The following is an 11996-nucleotide window of genomic DNA, read 5'->3' as shown; positions in this document are numbered from 1 at the left end:
AAGTGATTCGTTGAATATATGAATTATACTGATTTGCATAAAGGAATTGAGGTGTGCATAGGTAACCTTTAGGCGTATTTCCTTCATAGTCAAAGTTTAGGGAGTGAACTTGTTGAGACGTCGTCTCACCCGTTGTGAGATAACATTTACAAGTGCTTAGATGGTTGTACCTCCTGAGCGTTTTGGCCAGCCGAAGAAGGTCACCGAACAACACTCTTAGATTCCCTTCCCTAGGAGCCAAGGAGGAGATGTTGGGGGATATTATTATTGCTGAACGAGAACGGGAAATCCCATATATGACCCGATATATCTAACAAGTCGCACTATACGTCAACCCAAGAGGCATCTTCCTCTCCAGGACTTCGAAATGGTACTTTTGGAAGCTATGAGGCGCAATAGTTGACTGGACATCTAGGGTAAAGCACTATTTCGAGTTTACGAACTCGTGAGATCCACTGTTTGGGTTGATACGAGTTTATCCCAGAAAGTGCCCCATCAATTCAAATTGTAGTATCATTACAGGCGGGATGGACCCAGAGAATGCTCCATTCCGAAGTCTAAGATCCCTAGGTCGATGCTGAAGATCGCTTTTGGTAAGAGTACAGCTAACCCTCAAGTGGTTCAGTGGTAGATCCGAATCTTTCAGATCCAGAGTGTCCAGAGTATTCAGTTGAAGACTCGAATGCTTAGAGGATTTGTAGCCCTCTACCCCTTTTGTAGGCTTTTTATATATATTGGCTAGTATTGTATATGACTTAGTCTGATATATATATAAGCATGTTGTGGTTTGAAAAATTTGTGGCCCTGCTTCTCTATCCCATCTTTTTGTTGTCTGATGATTTATTTATTCGCTTCCGCATGTGCATTAAAATAAATGGGTCGATAACACGTCTTGGGACATCGCAATTTAATTGACCACCGAGGGATGGGTACCCACCCGGAGGATCGAGGCGTGACAAAGTAAACATGCAATTTTAAATTTATCTAGGAACCGCCACTAATCTATTATGAGTTGACTAGAAACCCAATTAAAATGCGGGAGAACTTTTGTAAACTATATATTTCATGGATACGAGATTTTGTTACACTAGATATATTTAACGCATTTTTGTATCTTTTCTCTTTTTTACAAAAATATTTTACAAGCAATCATAGTCAAATTTAATCATAATCTACTAACATGCGATAGTGATCATTTGTTACCCAATTAAAATGGAGTTTTTATTTAACACTCAATAATTAAAGCAACAAATAAATTGTTAGAAAAATGGTAAGAACATCATAAGAAAAACTCCATTATGTCAAATTCATCAAGTGTTCTACAAATTAGTAACTAAAAACCAAACAATATATGCACGCCTTAAACATGATTTCTAAAGGCTATGCCTATTAATTCTTTTTTAGGGTTTTTCTTGTTTAAAAAATGGGCATCTCTTAAATTAAATATAAGGGAAAGTTCCAAATAAGGGCTTGAGTATCCTCACTTTCTCAAATATAAGCATAAAATGAAACTTATTTCAAATAAGAGCTTAAAATATTATCATTTTCTCAAATAAAGGCACGGAGTTGTTATAGCTATTTCAAATAAAGACCTAACCTCGCTGACCAGGAAAATATTATGATCTATTAGAGGTATTTTTGTCCAAACAAATTTTAATTAAATTAGATTAAAATAAAAAAAAAAAGAAAATTTATTTAAGGAAAAAAAAAAACACGAGAGCCCTCTCGGCAATGGGGCTGCAGCGATGGTTGGCAAGGGTTGTCGACCCCCGCTCGAATGCTGGCAACCACAAGCGGGAGGGAGCCCTTCTTTGTGGGTTTCTTCTTCTTTTATGTTTTATTTTTTTAAGTTTATTTTTATGAAAAAAATGAAAAAAAAATGAAAGAAGTAATTACTCTTCACTAGCCAGTGAGTTTAGACCTTTCTTTGAGATGAAGATAATCACTTCAAACCCTTATTTGAAATAAGGTGTACTTGAGATCATTATTTGAAAATATGAGAAAACTTCAAACCCTTATTTAAAAAAATTTCTACTTCAGGCATTTATTTGAGAAAATGAGAACATTTTATACTATTGTTTGAAATGTTCTCTAAATACTATGACTATGTGAGTTTAATCTACCATTCATTAATGGACTGTATATAATTTTAAATGAAATGCAAGCTCCATTAATAACTTAAATATAATAATAAATTAGGATTAATCATAAATTAGCCCTATTATTTAAACTCTATGGGAGATTTTCGTATTTTCCTTTCTTTTTTTTCTTTTAAAAAAAAAATAGAAACAAGAGACTAAACTCTAGGACACTAACATGACCTAACAATGCAATCCAATTATATTTGGTATTTTCTTTTTATGATTTGAAATGGGAAACACCCTAAATTGACTTTGACCAACAAGGAAATAATGTATATTAAATCCTAATTATGAACTAAATGAAGCTTACGCTTTTCCTAAATTAATAAAAGATTCCTAATGCACTTAAGATATGAATTTCTAAGTTAGGAAACAGGCAAGAATGTAATCTAAACTAAATGCGATGCATCTTTTTTATATTAATTTTATAATATGCACATGCCCAATCTAATGATGTATGAAATCTACACCCCACATAATAGATTATATTAAATATTTTTATTTTTAAATAAAGAAACAAACTTAATTGAGGGTTCAATCTTTAGTCCAAAGGACCATATCCCCAATTATATATATTAATATCACGAATAACTCCAGACTAGTACACATGTGACAAATTTATCCTAAACTAATTTTTTTACCATCAGAAACCCCAAATTGGTACATTTGCAATAAATTTACTCTCTATTATTTTCCATTAAATTGGATTAATATCACAAGGAATCATGGACTAGTACACGTGACCATTAATTTGTAGTTTTTCATGATATTAATCAAATTTAACGGAAACTAACGGATGATAATTTTGTCACAAGTGTATTAGTTTGGAGTTTTTCATAATATTAACACTATATATAATGACTCAAATAAGGAAACTGCTTATTTGATAAAACCTAAGTAAATCAAGTCAAATTGAGTTAGAATCAAATAATTCTAACTACAAAATTAAGTATTCAGACTGATTACACCTATGAAGAATTTACCCTAAAGTAATTAACCCCAAGTTGGTATATTTGTAAAAATTTACCCTCTATTAATTTTCGTTAAATTGAATTAATATCATAAGAAACCACAAATTGATATACCTATGACAAACGAAAACTGATACACTCATTAACCATCACGTGTTATCAAACTGATCAATTTGATAGTAAAATTTAACAGAAATTAACGAAATGTAAATTTGTTATAGGTGTACAAATTCGGGAATTTTTGTCATCAAAAAATTACTTTAGGGTAAATTTATTATGAATATACCAGTTTATAAATTTTTGTAGTTTAACCCTATACATAATGATTCAAACAAGGAAATTGTTTATTCGATAACATCTAAGTAAATCATGTCAAATCGAGTTAGAATCAAATCATTTCAAACTAGGAAATTAATATTCAATCGATTATAGTTCTGGAAACTACTTTGATAGGAACTTTGACTCCAATTACGATTGGCAGCATGGAGGATCACAACTGCGATCGGCTAGGGTTGGCCACGGCGAAGGCCTGGCACGATGTAGATACAACAACGTTGTCAGTATCAGGCGCCATCGACTTTGAACTTTTCTTTCTTACATGCTGTCTCTAATGTCGTGGACCTTTCTCTATTGTATGCCAACCTCCTCTAATGTCCAACCTCAGGCTTTTCTAGACTTAGGATTAGGGTTTTCTCAAGGAACAAATCAACGCATCATTTTCCTACTTTAGACAAAAGAAATATATTGACTCCCTCACCTTAGGAAATTAAGATGTCACCTTCTAATTATCCCCATATAATTAAAATCGCCAAAGATGATATCTTCATTTCCTCCAAGTTGAATTAGATAATGCAATCTCTCCTACTTCGGCATACCCGTGTGCTAAGCACGTGCAATTTTTGGTCATATGGGGTACTCAATTGGCTTGATCAAATTAATGATCCTGTGGGCTTAGTTTAATTAAGCACATGGCCTCCCCTACTCAAACTCATTTAACGCCAGTCTAATTTAAATGCAATTATTAATATTATTCTTGTTCGGGGGTAGGGGTTGAGGCCAATTCCTAATTTTCTATGTAATATATGGGGTCAGCAAAATTTAATTGTCAACATGTCTTAACAATCTGCATTAGGAAATGGTAGAAAAACATAATGTCCGTGCTGGTATTTATAGCAAAATTATTCACAATTTTTCATAGGCTCGGCACCTTCCCCGTGTAAACCTTCGCAAGTCAAATTTAAGCCATCATCTTTAAGTAAAGTGTTAATTGTTAACTTAGAATCTCCATAACATCAAGTTGGTGTACGATTTCTTTGATATTGTAGCTGCGGTATTTTCAATTTATAGCTCGAACTGGCCCACCGAATTTGCATGACAAATGGCACACACGTGGCCCAAAAATCTGATGCTGGAAAAAAAAGTTGTCATCCCAAGATAAATCGGAACAAAACGTAAAAACAATTGTGTCTCATCTTTAGAGAATTACTTGTTACCAACCGACATCGGACATTCCCGATCTCACGTAAAAAAATTCATGTTACTATCGAACGGGTTGACCTGGAATTAGAAGGATTCGTTTGAACTTTAGATGCACCGTCCCCGTCTATATAAAAACAATAATTTCGTACTTTGATTTATTTTCTCAATTAAGACGGATCCGTTAATTTCATAGGCTTGGCAAACCCTAAGAACCAAGGACAAAAAAAACGCTTTGATTATATTTGACCCTTTATTTTAATAATTGTCTCGAAACAAGTGGTTCACGGTACGGCACATCCTAGGTTATCAACTCGAGAGACTCCGACGCACATAAGAATCGAAGTCATAGAAAAACCATGTGAAAATGCCTCGACAGCGCATAATTAGGCATCACTCCACTTGTGGGTTTTCTAGACATGAGAATCCAACCCATTTCCAGAGAGACTCCAGAATTCGGATACAAATGCATTTCAAAATAAGGAGGTTGTCCTGTGCGGAGTAAATGGGGCCACATGCTGATCTTCTCCCTCTAGACTTCTTTTATCTGAGTTGACATTGTCTAGTCCTAATGTTAGAAAATTCTTTTGGATGTTCTTTTGGGTGCAAAGGGAAAAAGAGGATGTCCGGCGCCTAACGAATCAGAAATTACCAAATGAGTTCGTTCCTACAGGAGGGACAATCGGAGATGGCAAGAGGGTCCCTTTGATCACCTACAGAAATTCCATGGTTTCCCTTAATCTGTGTGCTGTAGCTCAAATTCGCATTCAATCCCGTCTCCGACAGAAGTTTGGCGAGACAGGGGTTCTTACCTAGACGGATCCAGGCTCCCGGGCCATCACATTCGCGGCCGCGACCATCTATATCGCAAGAGAAGCTTTTGGACCGAATCTCCCGTTTTGCATCACGGATAAGAGACCTCCTGCTGCCATCACCGATGAGGAAATTCCCATGCAATCATCCTTTCTCTTCGTGGGCTCGTGTTCGTTGTATCATCGTTCAAAAGTCAAAGAGGAGTCCACAAAGAAACGGACAGTTTTTGGATTGCTCGCGATACTTAGTCACGGTGGTTCGGCTTTTTCTACTTAAAACTCCACGTTCAATGATAATCCAAGACTAAACCTAGCGAGTCTTTTACGACCAGGTGTAAGTTTTGGACATGAACATGGATGGACAAATGAAAGTGGAATCCAGCGTTTGGCGCGCTCGTTGAAATAAACTAAGAAAACAGTACTTCTACCTTAAAAATATTTAAAATGGCGAAAGAAGACTGTTACAAAAAAAGAAATGTAGAAGGAGAACTTCAAGGAATCGGGCTCGAGACTTTTGAACTAGAAATCACGTCACCGTTAATTTGTTCTAGCTAGAGGATGGCCTGCTTTCTTTTTCTTTTTTTTTTTCTATAAAATGGGGTATTAGAAACTTTTTGAGTTAGATGCTTTTTAGGAGTGCCGACATTCAAGCCATCTTGTACAAGTGTACTCAAGTAAGATTTGAGCCACGGGATGGAAGATGTAGCCCTCGATGTTACTCTGAGTAGGGAGAGACTATAATTCAATCACGTGATGTGTAGTATCCGAAAAGAGCATAAGATAATATAGAGAACTCTTTCAAAAGCCTATCTGAATCCGTAAATTTTAAGTTAAGAGCTACGTAGATCACACGATACATTTTTCATATTTCCAAATTAGGTCATCGCATGACTAAATGTTCTTCATTTTTGCACCAAGCGATGTATTCTTTGATCAAGAACTGTACCACAGCTCTTGAAATGCGCTAATCAAGCCCGTGGTGCTACACCGATCCATTGTATTCAATTCCTCTTCTTCTACTTCTTCATCTTTTTCTTTGCTTGTTAGGTCTGGCTTGCTGGGTTCCACGAGATCTGCAGCGAGTCAAATTCTGCCATCTAGCCTCAAGTCAATGAGGGCCGACGCGGTGCGCTTCGGGCAATTTAGAAATTGAAAATTTGGTTCTTCTTTGGGGACGAAAACGGGTTGACTTTTGCTTCTGGGGCATAGAGTTTTGACCTACGGATGATTCTATTTCGTTACAAAAAAAAAAAAAAATGGAAAATGAAGTCGCGAAAAAAAATAAATTGAAAAAAGTGAAAAGCCCACGGGAGAGAGGCGCTCCTCCGGAACCGCCGCTGGCGACATTGAGGAGATCTCGGCGATTCTGCCTGGGGGACCCACTTGAGACGAGACGGGCAGGGGCACGTGCGCGGGGAATGCATGGCACGTGACGTCTCCTCGAGGCCTTTAATGCTGAGTGTTATGGCACCTCGACAAGTTAAAAATTGATGAGATTCGCGATCGATATTTTAGAATGTCGAAGTTAAAAATTGATGAGATTTGGATTGATATTTTATAATGGAATTAAACAAATATTTTTTAGGAGAATAGTAGATAACTCACCGTCCTATCCAGTGATTGATGTGAAAGAAATTTCACACCCCTTCTTAATTCCTGAAGGGCAATTCTTATTGCCGGGTGAATGTTAAAGGCCTTGAGGCTCGAAACCATTTGGAAAGCTCTTTGCCTTTCTGATCCGCACCCAACTATTGTGAATACCTAATGACTGATCGGATTCTAAGTGTACGTCGACCTCTTTTATGCTTACTCGTTTTAAATTCTCTAAGTGCGGAAAATTGATTTGATCGATGTGAGGAACTCGACAATTGCAACATTATCAAAGCCATATGCATCCCATCACCATATTATACACGTAGGGCATAGTTTATTATCCTCATTGTCTTTTCCAAGATAATTACAAAAAATATTATAAATCTATTATATTTATATCAATTCAATCATTAACCTTTCAATTTGACAAATTTAAACATAAATATTTTGACAATTTGCTAATTTAGCTCATCCAGCTAATTTTTGCTGAAAAATCGTTGACGTGAATGCTAATTGTCCTATATAACATAGTAGACGCTAGACCAATGTTAACGTGGACAATTTTTGGGATTTTTATTTATTTTTGTAGTTTTTTTCTTTTTCCTCTACTAGTCATTGGGCCTCTACAATGGCTAGCGATACCACAAGAGAGGCTTGCCCACGTTGACCTTGCTAGCTTCAAGCAAGGCTTGAAAGTGGTTGCCCCTCACTTGCCTCGGGTGACCTCACCAAAAATTGATGATGGTCGCCTACACCAATTTCAAGCAAGGTCACCCCTTGCCAGATCTTGGCGAGGTGACCCTACTAGCCTCAGCCAACCTCGCCCCTATGAGGGCAAGCTTCACTTGATGGGCGAGGTTGGCCCTCACTAACACTCATCTATGGTTGGTCGCCGACTATCATGGAGGCTTAGCGACTGACGAAGGAAAAAGAAAAGAATATAAAAAATTCAAGAAAAATTAAAATGATAAAAATTGTTTACATTAGTGCTGATTGTGTTGCGTAGAATGACCAGCCCACGTCAGTGATTTCAAGCTAAAATTATCTAGATAAACTAAATTGATAAACTGTCAGATTGTTTAGAGCCGAATCGATAACATGCAATAGATTTGAAACTTTTTTATTTTGTTGTAACTTTCCCCTTTTCTCCTTTTCCCACCAACGAAGTAAAGGGCCCTGTTTACTTTCTTAATTTTCAAGAATTAATTGACACTTATCTTGGATTCTAATTTGTCCTGATACGTTGTAAACTTCGCAAATCTCTCCATATTACAACGGTGATTAACCAATGATCATTAGGAGAATGAGAGAAGTCTTAGTCGACATGCTAACAAATGGGCAACAAAAGTTCAAAACCCTTTAATTAAGCAACGTATGAAATAAGTCAACGCCAAAGCACTATCCTCTCTCAACGACAGTGCTTCTTAGTAAAACTTCCAACATTTGGTCGAAGTCAACGAAAGGCGAGGGCTTATTGTCTTTTCTTTCTCGAACACATTCCAACTACTAATTAAGTTGATTTGAGAGAGAGAGAGAGAGAGAGAGAGAGAGAGAGAGAGAGAGAGAGAGCACAAAAGTATAAAGCGAGCTCAACATGGAGATATTAATTAAAGAAAATTAGTTGATTGCTTCTTCTCATTGATTCGAAATGGACCCAGAAAATTAACTCAAGGAGTCACTTTATTTGATGATGTTACTATATAAGGCACAAAAAGTATCCAAGGAATGAAACCTATGATATCTTTAGAAGTTGGGTCGCTTAGATTTAATGCCCGCTAAAACGTGACAATTGTGCATGCCATTATAGGTAGATCTCTCTTCACATGTGCGGCACATAGAATTACAGGGGTATCTTTAAGGCGTTGAAAGAAAGACCGTAGGCTAGGCCATAGCCATTTCTGTGGAGATATACATGCACATTGACATTTTACTTCTATATCGACTCCAACTCATCAAGAAAGAATTATAGATATGCTCACATGGCTATTGACCATAAAGTCAATAAGCTGAATTTTGAAGAGGTGTGATTAAGCAAGAAATCAATTTAAGAGTCATACACATCGACAGTCGAATTGAAGCATGTAGTATTTGGAGAAAAACAATTAAAGACACGAGTTGGTAAATAAATTGTCTGGCTCATACGGTTTTAATGAAATAAGAAGGTGCTGATGAGTGCAAGTTCATATGAATCTCCACATGAGTTCACATGGTTCTAGAACGTACCGCCCGTTTTTAGGTTCACCCATCATTTAAGAATTCTTCTAATCAATTATGTGTTGGGGAAAATATTTATGATATTCCACAATTTCACACCTAACAAAGGTTGTGTAGGGTACATTTCTTTTGTGTAAAATGAATGGTTTGGAAAATATTTTCTTAAAAATAATTTATATCATTTATAAAAATGATAAAAATATATATATTTTTATCATTCTTGAAAAGGAAAAATGCAAAAAAGGTCCTAGACCTTTTGTCTTTATGTTGATTTGGGCATAAACCTTTTTTTAGTGCCGATTTAGTCCTAAACATTTTTATGTTGTGCCAATTCAGTCATTTTCGGTCAATTTTGGCTAGATTTTGTTAACTAGAGGCTAATGGTGACATAACCCGATCGGTGTTGATGTGGACAACTTTTAATAATATTTTAATTTTTTTAATTTTTTGATTTTTTTTCTCTTTTTGATTTTTATTTTTTTCTTCCCTCTTCTTCCTCCAGCCAGTCACCAAACCTTGGCGACCAACCAGAGGTGACGGCCAATGAGGTCGAGGTCGACCTCGCCGACCACCTCGACAGTGGCCGTGAGGGTAGCCTCACCGCGTAGGCCTCGAGGGCCGGCGAGGGCAAGCCCCGCCAGCTCGACATGAGGCCAGCTCTCCCCGCTCCATTCCCCAATTCTAATCTCGCCCTAGAAATTTCCTCCCTTCGCTCGTCATTGTCATCTCTAGGGTTTTACAGAGCTTGGGGGTGTCCTCGGTCACGCGGCTCGGCCCCAGATTTTCGCTTGGTTTCCCCCGCGGCAGCGATCCATCGAGTGAGTTTCAACCCTCGTCAGATCTGGCGAGGACGATCCGTCGAGCAAGGCTTGACCCTCGCCAGATTCAGCGAGGGCGAGTCTTGTCGCCCAGGCCTCGACCTTGCTGGCTGTCGCCTTTGGCCGGTTGTTGAGGTCCGGCGACTGGTTGGAGAAAGAAGAAGGAAGAAAAAAAAATTAAAAAAAATTAAAAAAAATTAAAAAATTATTAAAAGTTGGCTGGCTCCAGTCAGCAAAATCCAACCAAAATTGGCCAGAAAAGACTGAATTGGCACAACGTAAAAATGTTTAGGACTAAATCAGCACCAAAAAAATGTTTAAGACTAAATCGGCACAAAAACAAAAGGTTTATGACTTTTTTGGCACTTTTCCTTTCTTGAAAATGTTAATGGAAACATTTTGCATCAATTAATTCAAGTGATATAAGTGATTTTTTAGGGAAATATTTTCCAAATTATTCATTTGCCACGAAACATATGAAGTCTTACTAATTACTCAACTTTATCATCTATGCGGGAGTCACACACTTAGTGAAACAAATGAAGAATATCGTATTCATCTTTGCCTAATGATTTTCTAGGGCTTTTTGTCATCTAAGCGGTTTCTTCACCCTGGTTAGTTGATTATGATTAGTCCGTTATACTTATCCTATTTTTCTGCCGTTCCTCTCTCTCCCTCATATTCTGCAACTTTATTGCCAACTTACCGACCAAAGAGAAATAAACAAAAAGACTTGACCAACAAGGAAAAAATATATGTGGTCTCTTTTTTTTTTTTTTTTTTTTTTTTTTATATCTAATTTTCCAGAACTCTCGTTCAAATTCCTTGAACCATCCATGCCAAACCCATTTGTACTCTTCTCTCCCGCAAGCTAAATACAAACGATCCAGTCATCTGTTTTCTTGCATTCAACTTGCCCATAAAGTTTGGCGAGATGGCATTAACAAAGTCCACATTTCTGCTAATTTCATCTACAAATCTTCATGCAAAGTCAACCTTTCGCCATACGAAGATCGCATATATATCTGTACTTTATGTATCTCCCCCATTACTCAATCGACCTTGCCCAATAGTTTTCTTTTTCATTTCTCTCTTCTCATGCATCTTGCTTAGACGGTGGCGGGAGGTGGAGGTCCCTAGCTCAGCTTTAGCTTGATTTGCTGAAGAAGAAATTAAGCTCAAGCAAGCCCATTTTTCGCGTGTCCCAGCTAATCGGTTCAATTTTTCTTCCTCATCAAGGTACTCGGTTTTGACCTCTTAATATCGTTTGTTGTTTCCCTTTAATTTGCTTCATATCTGTTCCAGTTTCTCTTGTCCTCAGTGCACATTTTGGCCGTTTGTCGCTTGCATTTCGTGTACTGAACTTCTCCTGCTAGAAACTTGAGATACCTATCGAATCTTGTTCTTGGAAAGCGGGTTTGACGAGAATTGGGGAATTTAATTGGGATTTGGGTTCCACCGATCTCATTAAGTTAGTTTATTGAAGAAGAAAATCTATTGAACCTGCAAATTAGATAATATATTACTAGAACATGAAAGCAGTGTTACGTAATACTGCTAACCGTGTTAGTAATACAGACAACTGCCATCAATGCAAATGACACCTAGAATCTACAAGCAATTTATTATGCATTTTTCTACTTAGATTCAAATGCATACACCTTGCATTGTCTCCAGTAGTGCCTTTTCAGGTCCAGAATTCTTACGTTGTTTTTCTATTGGCCTAGAATTCTGCGGAATTTAATTCAACGTCTCCAGATGTCAAACTCAAAACCAATTTAGAGAGAGAGAGAGAGAGAGAGAGTTAAATTTCTATGCAGTAGAGAGAAGAAACGAAGTGCCAAAAACGCAAGGGAAGCCCTATTCTCCGGCATCAAATCCGGCTTTAAAATGGTGTCTTGAGGGTGGGAATGTATGAGAAGAAGTGAAGATAACGCGTCCCCACCTTCTTCTTTCTTTCATTTAATCAAT

This window comes from Eucalyptus grandis, chromosome 2 (genome assembly GCF_016545825.1).
Source record: "Eucalyptus grandis isolate ANBG69807.140 chromosome 2, ASM1654582v1, whole genome shotgun sequence".
Lineage (NCBI taxonomy): Eukaryota > Viridiplantae > Streptophyta > Magnoliopsida > Myrtales > Myrtaceae > Eucalyptus > Eucalyptus grandis.
The sequence above is the reverse complement of the archived record's forward strand: the minus strand, read 5'-3'. Positions refer to the sequence as shown.